At 42.3% G+C, this 15,948-nt stretch overlaps 1 pseudogene; it reads left to right on the plus strand.

The window, feature by feature from the left end:
• The first annotated feature begins 3,786 nt into the window (after window positions 1–3,786).
• On the plus strand, window positions 3,787–6,706 carry LOC148034851 (alcohol dehydrogenase class-3-like; annotated as a pseudogene).
• Window positions 6,707–15,948: the final 9,242 nt, after the last annotated feature.

A 15,948-nucleotide genomic window follows, 5' to 3' on the forward strand; every position in this document is an offset into this window, starting at 1 on the left:
TAAAATAGACTTGGGGATGTTTTATATGTACCTAATATCACTAAAAATTTGGCTTCAATTGGTCAAATGGTTTATTAAGGGTTGCAAATAAGGTTTAACAAGTGTGTTTGCTTCATTGAGAAATTCAAGAATGGAAAAGCTAGCAAACTCATAGCTTGTGGTGAAAAGAAAGATAGGTTATTTGCTTTGGATGCAAGAACCCCCATCATACATAGTTCTATGTATGTTGAGGTTGGGCATGGACAAGATAAATATGTCAACTATTGCATAGAAGAATCAAAAATGTGAATTTGCAAATTCTTAAATAGATGCAATCCAGATAGGTTGCTCATGGGCTTCCATAGTTTGGTCATGTAAATTATGATCATGTATGTTAGGCTTATCAATTTGGCAAGTAGTCCAAACTCCTACTTTTGAAGAGGGGGAGAATGAGTAGTTATCCTTTGGAAATGGTACACTCGCACATTTGGTTGTAATTGTTCCTAAATGAGAGCATTGAAAGCAAGTGATTGTAATACATTGAAAATTTCTTACAAAAGAAAAAGATGATAGAAGTTCACATTCTCTATGCCATTCCCACAACATCAATCTGTAGCTTGACATTCTGATCAAGAGGTGTCTCCATAGGCTTGCATTCAGCCATACCATACTTCTGTAACATGTCATGAGCATACTGCTTCTATAGTAGCCATATACCTTGAGGCATAGACACTACCTCAATCCCAAGAAAAAAATTTAGTTCACCAAGGTCTTTAACTCTGAATTCAGCCTCTAAACATGATTTAATTTTCGCAATGCCCTCTTCATCATCTCCAGTGATGATAAGATCATCTATATAAACCACTAGAAATATACTAGAGTTTAATCTCATATAGTGTGCTAGAGTTCAATCTCATATACAAAGGTTGCAACACAATAAGGAGAAAGTCGTAACTATGATGTTATATTACTATTAATCTCAGTTCGAGATGGGAGAAATATGAAGCAAAAAGTGGAAAAAGAACACAAAAAGAGCAAAAGCATAGAGGCGGCCCCTAAAAGCTAAGTTGAGGCAAAAGCACAATTTTAAATAGAAGGCACCTCAAAAAACTCTAAAAACTCTTGTAAAAGAGCGCCAGGCCCTCTCCTTTGCCATTTGTAAAAGAATAGATGGGTGTAGGCTTAAGGCATGAGGCAAGAAAAGGGAAATAGGAAAAATGACTTGCCACAAAGGTCGGCCATGTAAAAAGGAATGGGTAGGAAGTTGGGGCTTTTGATCTTTGATACAAGTATTTTGGTTATTTTGGTTGTTTAATTATTGGGAAATAAGGGGAGATCATTTCAGTTATTTGCTTTTGATTCTTGTTGCAATCAACGTAGGTTAGGATTAAGAAATCAGATTGAAGAGGCATAGGATTTACTGCTATAAAATAGGGTAAAACAGGCACAAACACTACAACACAAACGAGACATAGACGTGCAAAGTCAGGCGCGTCTATCATCACGTTTGTATGTGCGTGTAAAAGAGTGTGTAAATAGACGCAAATTTTACGTCTATATATCTGTGCAAATAGACGCGAATATAGACGCGTTTTCAGACACGTCACTACAACAAGCAGCAGTTATAGATGCGCACACAGACGTGCACTAAATTTTTTTAAAAAATTAAAAAATATAGACGTAATTGCGCATCCATATTTGCATCTAATTTGTAGGTGAAATCGCATCTATGTGTGCATGTATATGCGCATCTATAAGCGCGTGTATATGCGCATCTATAAGTGCGTTTAACTGTGCGTATATAAGCGCGTCTATAAGCAATTTGTGCTCTATATACACGCGCTTATAGATGCGTGCACAGACACGCACTAAAAGTTTTAAAAAAATTAAAAAATATTGCCGGTGTGTCATTCTTTTCAAAGTAGTCCCGTCTTGCGTTTCTTTTGGGTTTTTTGATAGGCGCACGACACAAAGAGAGGAGAAAGGAAGAGGCAAAGAAGAAAGGGTAAAGAGAGGAGGAAGCAAAAGGCAAAGAGAAAGGAGAGAGAGGAGAAGGAGTTTGTAGCCCTGTCGCCGCCCATCACAACACCGATTCAAGGTGAGTCCTTCTTCTTGTCTCTCTTACTCACTCACTCACTCTCTCTCTCTCTCTCTCTCCCTCTCCCTCCCTCCCTCCCTCCCTCCCCCCTCCCTCTCTCTCTCTTTCTCTCTCTATCTTTGCTTTGAGTTGTATTTTGCTACCTTCTTAGCTTTTGGTATGTTTGTTGTGAGATGAGGAGAATAGCCAAAGAGCAAGGAGATGGAGGAGAAGAAGGAGTTTGTAGTTGTGTCGCTGCCCATCACAACAAATATTCAAGGTGAGTCCTTCTTCTTTTCTCTCTCTCTCTCTCTCTCCCCCTCTCTCTCTCTCTCTCTCTCTCTCTCTCTCTCTGTTTACTCTGAGTTGTATTTTGGTTCCTTCTTAGCTTTGGGTATGTTAGTTGTTGCTTGCTTTTCCTAGTTTTATTTTGTGCTTCACTACTAATTCGCGTCTACAAGCACGTCTGATATACAGAGTAGACGCTCTCGTAGACGCATAAGTGTTGAAGATCCATAAAACCTCCTAGGTTTTTCTTAGTTTTGTGGACCTCGCGCGTGTAAGAGCATGTCTGATCCACAGAGTAGGCGCACCTATAGACGCGCTCGCATTAAACAACCACATCTCCTTTGAGGTTTTTTTTCATACACTATTTTCCGCGTCTATATTTGCGTCTAATTTGCAGGTGAAATCGCATCTATGTGCGCATGTACATGCGCATGTATATGCACGTGTATATGCGCATATATGTGCGCATGTACATGCGCATGTATATGCACATGTATATGCGCATATATGTGTGCATGTATATGCGCATCTATAAGTGCGTCTACAGGAGCATCTATGTTTGGGTGTATATGCGCATCTATATGCACGTGTAGTTTTCACTATAAGCGCGCTTGTAGATGCGAAATTTTAGATGTGCTAGTAGACGCGGTGTTGTATTGCTGCGCATTCGAGGTGTGAAAACCACCCAAAAGTTGTGCATGAGATTTGTTACTTTATACATACTTTGACGTAGACGTTGTGCTTTGCTAATTTTACAGAAGAGACAAGCGCTGTTTGGGATTGAATCTGATATTTGGTATAAACAAATTAGAAAGAGAATGGGTTCTAGATCTGTAATGAGTATGGTTTTTCCGAGCTTCACAAGTTGTTTGCTTATGCTGAAGATGCAAATGGTATCGACAAGGGAGTTTAAGAAGACTAGTGAATTTTCAGATGAACATGAGGCTCATGTGTTGTCCTTGATCATGGAACCACTGCTTGTCTAAAATCCATTAGCACTATTGCTCGTGTACTTAGCTGAGTGGACTTTACAGAACAGAAAGGTTTGAACCTTTGGCATGCATTCAATATGCTTACACACACATGTGATGCTGAAATTGTGCTTTTCTTCCGAGTGGGAACACTTTCGATTGAGGTTCTTTGGCATTACAGCCCGTGGCTACTTTGGGGCTACTCTTCCTTGGTGCTTTTCTGATTCTAGAGGGAAGCTAATTTGAGAGGAAACAAAAGGGGAAAAGAAAACACGAAAGAAAGAGGAAAAAGAGGGGATTTTTGAAAAGCGAAAGAAGGAGGGAAAAGGAAGCGTATGGGACAGAAAAAGAAGGGGAAGCTAATCTGGGAGAAAGGAAAGGGGAACAGAGCATTGGGAGATCTACGAGGAGTTCGCAGAAGAGGGGATATTCTTGCTGGTTATCACTATGACCTTAACTTCCTTACTATTCATGGTCGATGCAGATTTTCGGGCCTTTTCATTTGGACAAAAAAATGGGCAGAAACTGGAAGTCAGTGTGCCTCCTAGTTGCCCTCTCATTCAAGCTGGCAAGCAGATTGAATGGCTTACTGGAGGCGTTTGCATGGCTGGGATGCATGAGGTGGTTGTGAGCAAGAGGACGCTGTCTGCAGTTCAATCTGCTGCCCAAGCTGGTAGAAGCTTATGGAGGGTCTCATCAACGGTTTTTGGGCTTATTGCATCAGATGCTATTCTACAACCTTTGGGTCATTTTGCTGATACAGCAGATGCACACAAATATCCGGCAATATGTGCTGGTGATTATGTAAAGGCAGAGCTTGCACTAATTAATTTAAAAGCAAGGTGAAAATTTACTGAAGAGGTGAGTAGAAAAACAAAGGCAACAACGATGGCGCTTCTGATGAAAAGAAGGATGCAGAGCCGTTTAAGAAGTCGATGACGATGATGGTGAGAAGTCTGAGCATACTGACAATAGAAGGAGAGAGATTCATGAATACGAGGATGATCAGGGAGCTTCCTTCGTCTGATAAAGACGCTGTAGAACTCCTGTGATCCTGTCCTTGAGATTGGCTCCTCCAATTTTTGGGATATCTTTGGGTGATTGAGAAGGAGGGAATGAGAGAAACAGTGCATTCGAGGACTGAAACAGAGGGGAGAAGAGGGATGGTACTCTGCTGCTTGAAGGGGAGGAATTACACTGAGGCGGAAGGAGTGAAGACGGCAGGCTATCGGCACGAGAGGAGTTGACTACAACTTTGAGTGCGTGGGGAATGTCAAACTGATGCGCTCTGCTCTTGAATGCTGTCATAAGGGATGGGGGACTTCTGTAATAGTAGGCGTGGCAGCTGCAGGCTAGGAGATATGCACCCGCCCTTTTCAACTTGTGACTGGGCGAGTTTGGAAAGGAACAGCATTTGGTGGCTTTAAAAGCCGCTCACAAGTGCCAGTTTTGGTTGAGAAGTATTTAAACAAGAAGATAAAGGTTTAGGTGTTGTTAGGAACACTGCAAAGGTGGAGCCAAATCAATGATGCTTTTGAACTAATGCATACTGGACAGGTTTAGGTGCTGTTTGGAACACTGCAAAGGTGGAGCCTGGATCAATTGTTGCAATATTCGGTCTAGGAACTGTTGGCCTTGCGGTTGCAGAAGGTGCCAAAGCAGCTGAGACATGGATTGTGACCTTTAACGGCTGAAAGAACTGAAAGGCAACAGATGATAATCTAGGAACCGTAAGCCATCTCAATATCAATAAATAGTCATCATGATGGAACTTGAATCAGAAAATTATTCATGATCTTCCACTTTCTTATTCATCAATGAAGACCATACTCTTGGAAATTTTCTTTGAAACGTATATATGATCTATGTATTCGAGAGGCTGCTCGGATTTCTTCATCTTGAATCTTGAAACTCTTATTGATAGAAATAAAACAGAGTGCTGACATTATTTTCTCATCTTGTTTATTCATCTGTTCGATCTTTTATCCTGAAATTTATCAAGGTCTTCTGAAGACGCGACTTTGCTTTCACAATCCCTTCGACATCTTTGGTAAATTACACTGAGGCGGAAGGAGTGAAGACGGCAGGCTATCGGCACGAGAGGAGTTGACTACAACTTTGAGTGCGTGGGGAATGTCAAACTGATGCGCTCTGCTCTTGAATGCTGTCATAAGGGATGGGGGACTTCTGTAATAGTAGGCGTGGCAGCTGCAGGCCAGGAGATATGCACCCGCCCTTTTCAACTTGTGACTGGGCGAGTTTGGAAAGGAACATCATTTGGTGGCTTTAAAAGCCGCTCACAAGTGCCAGTTTTGGTTGAGAAGTATTTAAACAAGAAGATAAAGGTTTAGGTGCTGTTAGGAACACTGCAAAGTGGAGCCAAATCAATGATGCTTTTGAACTAATGCATACTGGACAGGTTTAGGTGCTGTTTGGAACAATGCAAAGGTGGAGCCTGGATCAATTGTTGCAATATTCGGTCTAGGAACTGTTGGCCTTGCGGTTGCAGAAGGTGCCAAAGCAGCTGAGACATGGATTGTGACCTTTAACGGCTAAAAGAACTGAAAGGCAACAGATGATAATCTAGGAACCGTAAGCCATCTCAATATCAATAAATAGTCATCATGATGGAACTTGAATCAGAAAATTATTCATGATCTTCCACTTTCTTATTCATCAATGAAGACCATACTCTTGGAAATTTTCTTTGAAATGTATATATGATCTATGTATTCGAGAGGCTGCTCGGATTTCTTCATCTTGAATCTTAAAACTCTTATTGACAGAAATAAAACAGAGTGCTGACATTATTTTCTCATCTTGTTTATTCATCTGTTCGATCTTTTATCCTGAAATTTATCAAGGTCTTCTGAAGACGCGACTTTGCTTTCACAATCCCTTCGACATCTTTGGTAAATTACACTGAGGCGGAAGGAGTGAAGACGGCAGGCTATCGGCACGAGAGGAGTTGACTACAACTTTGAGTGCGTGGGGAATGTCAAACTGATGCGCTCTGCTCTTGAATGCTGTCATAAGGGATGGGGGACTTCTGTAATAGTAGGCGTGGCAGCTGCAGGCCAGGAGATATGCACCCGCCCTTTTCAACTTGTGACTGGGCGAGTTTGGAAAGGAACAGCATTTGGTGGCTTTAAAAGCCGCTCACAAGTGCCAGTTTTGGTTGAGAAGTATTTAAACAAGAAGATAAAGGTTTAGGTGCTGTTAGGAACACTGCAAAGGTGGAGCCAAATCAATGATGCTTTTGAACTAATGCATACTGGACAGGTTTAGGTGCTGTTTGGAACACCGCAAAGGTGGAGCCTGGATCAATTGTTGCAATGTTCGGTCTAGGAACTGTTGGCCTTGCGGTTGCAGAAGGTGCCAAAGGAGCTGAGACATGGATTGTGACCTTTAACGGCTGAAAGAACTGAAAGGCAACAGATGATAATCTAGGAACCGTAAGCCATCTCAATATCAATAAATAGTCATCATGATGGAACTTGAATCAGAAAATTATTCATGATCTTCCACTTTCTTATTCATCAATGAAGACCATACTCTTGGAAATTTTCTTTGAAATGTATATATGATCTATGTATTCGAGAGGCTGCTCGGATTTCTTCATCTTGAATCTTAAAACTCTTATTGAAAGAAATAAAACAGAGTGCTGACATTATTTTCTCATCTTGTTTATTCATCTGTTCGATCTTTTATCCTGAAATTTATCAAGGTCTTCTGAAGACGCGACTTTGCTTTCACAATCCCTTCGACATCTTTGGTAAATTACACTGAGGCGGAAGGAGTGAAGACGGCAAGCTATCGGCACGAGAGGAGTTGACTACAACTTTGAGTGCGTGGGGAATGTCAAACTGATGCGCTCTGCTCTTGAATGCTGTCATAAGGGATGGGGGACTTCTGTAATAGTAGGCGTGGCAGCTGCAGGCCAGGAGATATGCACCCGCCCTTTTCAACTTGTGACTGGGCGAGTTTGGAAAGGAACAGCATTTGGTGGCTTTAAAAGCCGCTCACAAGTGCCAGTTTTGGTTGAGAAGTATTTAAACAAGAAGATAAAGGTTTAGGTGCTGTTAGGAACACTGCAAAGGTGGAGCCAAATCAATGATGCTTTTGAACTAATGCATACTGGACAGGTTTAGGTGCTGTTTGGAACACTGCAAAGGTGGAGCCTGGATCAATTGTTGCAATATTCGATCTAGGAACTGTTGGCCTTGCGGTTGCAGAAGGTGCCAAAGCAGCTGAGACATGGATTGTGACCTTTAACGGCTGAAAGAACTGAAAGGCAACAGATGATAATCTAGGAACCGTAAGCCATCTCAATATCAATAAATAGTCATCATGATGGAACTTGAATCAGAAAATTATTCATGATCTTCCACTTTCTTATTCATCAATGAAGACCATACTCTTGGAAATTTTCTTTGAAATGTATATATGATCTATGTATTCGAGAGGCTGCTCGGATTTCTTCATCTTGAATCTTGAAACTCTTATTGACAGAAATAAAACAGAGTGCTGACATTATTTTCTCATCTTGTTTATTCATCTGTTCGATCTTTTATCCTGAAATTTATCAAGGTCTTCTGAAGACGCGACTTTGCTTTCACAATCCCTTCGACATCTTTGGTGAACCCGACGTGAAAGCGTCGCAGAAATTTCAGGATGGGAGATACTTCAGCCTCTATTTCAGCTTCTTCTACAACGCCAGCCGCGGCTACTTCAGCTCCATCAATGACTGCTGCGTCAAGTACTTCAACGGAGGATCTAAAGCAGATTTTGCAGAATATGTCTATGTATATGCAGCTCCAAAATCAGCAAACACAATTGTATATGCAGCAGCAACAACAATTGCATCAATAGCAGTTGTCTCAGCAAAGGCAACTCTATTCGGAGCAGGAGAATGCAAACAGTGCGACTAAGGCTATTGAAGCAGTTGAGAGTGAGAAGAAGCTATTTGACGAGCGTAATGTTTCAGCATATTTGAAGACATATGAGATCAAGATGGGGTTTTTTGGAGTTCCTGCTGGACTTATGAGTAAGTACTTCCTTCGTCTTGTCACACCTGCTTTGAGGACAAAAGTGACTGATCTTTTTATTCAAAATACACATTGGCAAGATTTTAAGAAGGCCTTGAAAGAAGAATACTTCCTTGAGGACTTTGGTATGGCTACTCGGCAGTCATTCCGAGAGTGGGTCTACATGCCAAACAAAGGTCTCGCTGCTTCGGAGTTGATTCGAGAATTCGAAGAGAGGTATAGTCAGCTTGATGCCATTGAACAAAGAGCATTGGATGTTGAAAAAGTTGAGCTTTTCTTGCAAGCTGCAGATCCTGCTCTTCAAGAAGAATTGGGTGAGCTTCTTGAAGATCGCACAAAGCCTATGGGTCTTAAAACTGATTGGCAGGATGCTCAGGATGCAGTCTCGACTTTGACCAAGAGGAGGATATGGAAGACTCGCCTACAGAATGGTTCCATGACACCTACACCATCATCAGCTCCTATCCCTACTTCTATCCCTGTTATTTCTTCTCCTCCTCAGCCAGTTTCTTGGCCTATGCCAGTGCCTACTGTTACCACTCCACCTATTCCTCCTGTTCCACGACCGATGCCTACACCTTCTGCTCCAAAACCATCCCCTCCATCGGTGCCTACCTCTATTGATGACATAATCAAAGGCATCACAGATTTGACACTTGAGTCAGTCAAAGCGGAGTTAGTGGGAAAGTTGAAGGAGCAGTTTGCTTCAACTGTGCCTACTACTTCTTCTAGTGCTCCTACTGCACCTAGGAGTGCTCCTAGTGCACCTAGGAGAGATCGGAGATGTATTTGGTGTGATAGTACGGAGCATCAGCATTGAAGGGATTGTGACTCTTTCCAGGATGCAAGGAGGCAGAATTTGGTATATTGGGGGCAAGATGGTAAGATTTGGTTGACTGAGACAGGAGCTCCACTTGCTACCAACTTTGGTAAAGGTGGAATGAAGAAGTTAGTGGAGGACATGGCTGCGCGTACTTCTTATGTGACAGCTAGAGGTGATGCTTCTGCATATGGAGTACAGATTGAGAAGGGATCAGAGACTCAGTCAGCGCTATGGACTTATGCTATGGAGACTGCAAACAAGGGGAAAATTCAGCAAACTGTTTTGACTAGTGCAGGCTCTAGCATCAGATCAGAGACAGGTTGGGACTCGCTTGTTGACAGGTACTCTATTTATGCTTATTTGGCTAAATCTCATGGTGCAGATGTACTTGTTGAGGAGAAGCGTAAGAGGGATGAAGAAAATCCAAGTGCAGCTAAGAAGACTAGAGGGGGTGAGTTTGTTACTCCACCTACTGCAGGACCGTCTTCAAGACCAGGGCCAGATCGACAGATGGAGGATGCTCAAAAGAGAGAAAAGAGGCAAGAGCCTAGAGAGAGAAAGCAGCCAGGATTCAGATTGATGTCCGATATTGAGACATCTACAGACATGAAGAAAATCTTTAATGATAAGATACTTGGTAGTGAGGTGACTTTCACTATTTCTGAGATTTTGGGCATCTCAAAAAGAGAGTTTCAGGATCAGTTTCAGGAGGTCTTGAAGAGGAAAAGACATGCATTGGCTACCACTGATACACAAGGAGTTTTGATTGGAGAGTTGGATGAGGATGATGATGAGGTTATGGTTGATAATGCTTCTGTTTTGCCGCAGGTAGAGAAGAGGGTTCAGCCTATGCATTATGCTGAAATTGATGAGCCTTTTTTGATACCGCGTAGTCACTTTTCGCGGAGCCATTGGGCTAGGGCAACTACAGAAACGATGGTAAAGATTGGAGAGAAACAGGTGCCTTATGTTGCATTGGTTGATCATGGTTCAGAGATTAATCTCATAGTTCGTGGAGTTTATGAAAGTAACAGATGGCCTATGGATGTAGAGCATGGGTGGCGTATGAGAGCCGCCAATAACACTGCAGGTGATTTGTATGCTGCCTGTCCTAGTGTCAGGGTTTCTATTGGTGATGTAGAGGAGGATTTTCATTTCTTTGTGCAGGATTCATGCTCTTATCCCATAATTCTTAGTCAGCCATTCATTACAGAGATGCGCATGGAAACAAAGATCATGGATGATGGATCTGCTTATGCACGGATTCGCAGTAAAGATGGTATGAGAGCAGTTCAGTTTATGACTGTATGTGTGAACCATGTTAGAAACAGAGACACTCTCAGAGATGCACCCTTACCCACTGTGAGGGATTCGGGTTTTCATTAGGTACCGCCGTTTCGCGAGACGACGGTGGTACAGAGCAGAGGAGATTGGAGTTCTCGCCTCCTGGCAGCGGTGTTTTCTCCTCCGGTTTTGTTGGAATTTCAGCAAACAGTTCGATGAGTTATCAGAAGACTTCTAGATTGCCTAGAGCTGCCAGGCAGTATATATGCAGGAAGGAGAAAATTTTGAAAAATGCAGGAATTTTGGAAGATGATGAGCACATAGATGGGATGTATGACAGTGTGATTTGTGCAGATACGATGACAGAGATGGGAGATATGCTGAAAACTGATATGCTGAATTGCCATGGTAATGTATTAGTGCAATCCCTGGACATGTTTCATGAAATTGCAGATTTTGTGTCACAGATTGAGTCAGAGGCTGAGGTAACTCAGCAAAGAGTGTTGAGTGCTGAAGAAATTCAGCAAACAGAGTTTCCAGTTGGTTATGATTAGCTTTCAGAGAGACAGAGGGCTGAAAATTTTCAGCCAACAGAGTTTACTACTGAAATATTTCAGCATTCAGATTTTGGGGCTGTTTCTATGCAGTCCATAGAGCAGAGAGCTGAGAATAGTCAGCCATTGGAGTGCAGAATTGCTGATTTACAGCAAGGTTTATGTAATGCAGAAGAGCATAATGAAGCCAGGGTTGACACGAAATACAAAACTGTGGATAAGAAGGTGAAGCCGGTTGCTGTACCGCTTCCATCTGACAGTGATCAGCAAATAGAGAGGGCTGCTAAACAGCAAATTTTGAGGAATCCGGAGCATATTGGTCATAAGTTTTCAGCAGAGACTCTTGCTGAATTGAAAATTGGAAATGGTGATTTCTTGTTACCCATAGAGAAGCAATGCTTTCAGGATATGCTTGAGCGTCATGGAAGGGGATTTGCTTTTTTGCCACATGAGATTGGATGTGTGAATCCTGATATTGTTGCTCCTATGGTCATTTTTACTATTCCTCATATCCCGTGGAATCTCCGACCTATTCCAGTGCCTAAAGCACACTTGCCAAAGCTGATTGATTTATTGAATGAGAAAATCAGGATGGGAATCCTTGAGCCTTCATCTGCACCATACTCAAACAGGTGGTTTACAGTTCCAAAGAAGAATGGTACTCTTCGATTTATTCAGGACATGCAGCCAGTGAACAGAGTTACTATCAGGAATGTTGGTATAGGTCCAGTTGTGGATGAGTTTGCAGAGGCATTTGCTGGACGTGCCATCTATTCTTTGGGTGATTTGTATTCAGGATATGATCAGTTTCAGTTGGCTTTGGAAAGCAGGGACATAACCACCATGAGAACTCCTATTGGGCTTGTCAGGATGTGTACCTTGCCTCAAGGTGCCACTAATTCTGTTGCGCATATGATGAATGCCATGCATAAGGTCCTTCGTGATTACATACCTCAGCTTACTATGCCTTTCTTGGATGATGTGCCCATTAAGGGGTGTGCAGAAGAAGAGAAGAATGAGAGCCTAAATGAGCAGGGATGCAGATACTTTGTGGCTGATCATATTTCAGCATGTGAGAAGATTTTGGCCAGGTTAGAAGAAGTGAACTTGACACTTTCAGGGCAAAAATCTGTTTTTGGAGTGAATGAGGTTGTCATTGTTGGGCATATGTGTGGATATTATGGCAGGAAACCCTCACCTGATAAGGTGAATGCTATAGGCAAGATTGCAGAGTATTGTTCTACCACTTCGGAGGTACGGAGATTCATTGGTGCTTGTGTGTTTTATATGATTTGGATACCTCATTTTGCACACATAGCAGATTGTTTGTATCAGCTGCTTCGAAAGGGGCAGAAATTCTATTGGGATGAGAGCCACACTAAAGCCATGCGGAAATTGAAGAAGTTATTGCAGAATGCTCCTACTCTCAGGAAAGCGGATTATAATTGTGATAGGCCTATTGTATTGACAGTTGACACTAGTCCAATTGGCATAGGTTGGGCTGTGGGTCAAGATGATGCAGATGGAAATAGGTATGCTATTCGGTTTGGGGCGAAAGTCCTAAACGAGAGACAGAGGAGATATCCGCAAATCAAGAGGGAGTTATTGGGGATTGTCACGGCTCTCAAATGTGACAAGGAGTACTTTATTGGAGCTTCAGTTGTGGTAGAGACAGATTGCTTGCCATTGATTGGCATGATCACGAGTTGCTCTACTCCGGATATAGCTATGTTGAGATGGATTGCATACATCAAGTCATTAAATCCGGAATTTAAACACATAGCAGGGAAGGATAATCCAGTGGCAGATATGTTGTCTAGAGCCAGATATGAGGATGAGGAGACTCTACTTGCAGAAGAGGATGATGCAGAAATTTCAGCCACTATGGTTGATCATGTTTGTCATGTCTATGATATTGTGGCTTTTTCAGAAGAACTTTATGTTGGAGATTGGTTGCAAATTGGCAGGTACCTTAGTACACTAAGCAAAAGAGATGAATGGACAGATGAAGAGTTCAAGAAGATCAGAAGGAAAGCCTATGGTTATTTTCTCAAGGACGGATTTCTTTGGAAGCATCCGAAGAAAAGAAGCGGATTACCTTTGCGGGTTGTCTGCGATAGAGAGACACAGTTACAGGTGATGAGGGAATTTCATGAGAGTCCTTGGGCTGGTCATAGAGGAGTATGGGCTACTTATGAGAAAATCAAGGAGAAATATTGGTGGAAAGGCATGTATAGAGATGTTTCTCACTTTGTTGAGACTTGCAGAGACTGCCAGATGTATTCAGTAGTGCGTCATAGAGATGAGCTTCATCCGACCTATCCGCTATGCATTCATTATAAGTGGGTAGTTGATTTGGTTACCATGCCTATGGGTCTATGGCAGATGAGATACATTGTTTTGGCTAGAGAGGATCTTACCAATCATGTTGAGGGCAGATCTTTGAGAACGAAGACCACTAGTGCAGTGTGTAAGTTCTTATTGGAGGAAATTTTCTGCAGGTATGGTTGTGTGGGTAAGATCATTGCGGATCGTGGTGAATTGGATGCAGATGAAGCTAGGGAGTTTTTCTCTCAGCTAGGAATCAAATTGGCTCTAACCACAGCATACAATCCAGAGGGAAACGGAAAGAGTGAAAGAGGGCATCCGCCGATAGTGAAAGCATTAGCCAAAGCATGCAGAGGACGGATTGGAGAATGGCCAAGACTTCTACCATTTGCTTTATGGGTTGGTCGTACGACTCATAGTGTTACCACAGGATATATGCCTGCAGAGTTGATGTATGGTCAGAAACCTGTTATGCCGATTGAGACTTGTGCTTTGACTTGGTCAGTTTTACCTTGGCAGGAGGATTTGACGAGAGAGGAGCTCTTAGCTCTTCGGATTCGACAATTGGAGAGGAGACCTGAGGATATTCAGCTAGCTATTGACAGGTTGAAGGTTGCTAGACTAAGGAATAAGGACAGGTTTGACAGTAGGCATCGCTTGCGGTCAAGAGCAATAGAAGAGGGAGATTGGGTATTGGTGTTTGATAGCAGTCTTGAAAATCAGCATACTGCACTTCGGAAGATGGTGAAAAGATGGTTTGGGCCGTACATAGTCAGACATGTCTTTGATAATGCAACATATGAGCTGACAGAATTGGATGGGACAGTGCTTAGAGTGCCTATTGCTGGAAAAAGAATCAAGATTTTCAAGAAAAGAAATGATGAGGATTATGCATTAGAAGAATTTTCAAGAGAAGAGCAACCACAAGAAACTCCAATGCAAGAGACAGATGATATGACAGATAACCTTGTTGATTTACCGGAAATGCATAATGAAGAGATTGATCTGTTTGTAGATCTTGATGATAATGATCATGGGTAGTTGGCCCATCCAGAGGATGCGCAGGATTAGAGGGGGTGGATGTCGTATTGCTGCGCATTCGAGGTGTGAAAACCACCCAAAAGTTGTGCATGAGATTTGTTACTTTATACATACTTTGACGTAGATGTTGTGCTTTGCTATTTTTACAGAAGAGAGAAGCGCTGTTTGGGATTGAATCTGATATTTGGTATAAACAAATTAGAAAGAGAATGGGTTCTAGATCTGTAATGAGTATGGTTTTTCCGAGCTTCACAAGTTGTTTGCTTATGCTGAAGATGCAAATGGTATCGAAAAGGGAGTTTAAGAAGACTAGTGAATTTTCAGATGAACATGAGGCTCATGTGTTGTCCTTGATCATGGAACCACTGCTTGTCTAAAATCCATTAGCACTATTGCTCGTGTACTTAGCTGAGTGGACTTTACAGAACAGAAAGGTTTGAACCTTTGGCATGCATTCAATATGCTTACACACACATGTGATGCTGAAATTGTGCTTTTCTTCCGAGTGGGAACACTTTCGATTGAGGTTCTTTGGCATTACAGCCCGTGGCTACTTTGGGGCTACTCTTCCTTGGTGCTTTTCTGATTCTAGAGGGAAGCTAATTTGAGAGGAAACAAAAGGGGAAAAGAAAACACGAAAGAAAGAGGAAAAAGAGGGGATTTTTGAAAAGCGAAAGAAGGAGGGAAAAGGAAGCGTATGGGACAGTAAAAGAAGGGGAAGCTAATCTGGGAGAAAGGAAAGGGGAACAGAGCATTGGGAGATCTACGAGGAGTTCGCAGAAGAGGGGATATTCTTGCTGGTTATCACTATGACCTTAACTTCCTTACTATTCATGGTCGATGCAGATTTTCGGGCCTTTTCATCTGGACAAAAAAATGGGCAGAAACTGGAAGTCAGTGCGCCTCCTGGTTGCCCTCTCATTCAAGCTGGCAAGCAGATTGAATGGCTTACTGGAGGCGTTTGCATGGCTGGGATGCATGAGGTGGTTGTGAGCAAGAGGACGCTGTCTGCAGTTCAATCTGCTGCCCAAGCTGGTAGAAGCTTATGGAGGGTCTCATCAACGGTTTTTGGGCTTATTGCATCAGATGCTATTCTACAACCTTTGGGTCATTTTGCTGATACAGCAGATGCACACAAATATCCGGCAATATATGCTGGTGATTATGTAAAGGCAGAGCTTGCACTAATTAATTTAAAAGCAAGGTGAAAATTTACTGAAGAGGTAAGTAGAAAAACAAAGGCCACAACGATGGCGCTTCTGATGAAAAGAAGGATGCAGAGCCGTTTAAGAAGTCGATGACGATGATGGTGAGAAGTCTGAGCATACTGACAATAGAAGGAGAGAGATTCATGAATACGAGGATGATCAGGGAGCTTCCTTCGTCTGATAAAGACGCTGTAGAACTCCTGTGATCCTGTCCTTGAGATTGGCTCCTCAAATTTTTGGGATATCTTTGGGTGATTGAGAAGGAGGGAATGAGAGAAACAGTGCATTCGAGGACTGAAACAGAGGGGAGAAGAGGGATGGTACTCTGCTGCTTGAAGGGGAGGAAT

The sequence above is a fragment of the Lygodium microphyllum genome, chromosome 6 (assembly GCF_053477565.2).
Source record: "Lygodium microphyllum isolate KBCC chromosome 6, Lygodium_microphyllum_v1.1.10, whole genome shotgun sequence".
Lineage (NCBI taxonomy): Eukaryota > Viridiplantae > Streptophyta > Polypodiopsida > Schizaeales > Lygodiaceae > Lygodium > Lygodium microphyllum.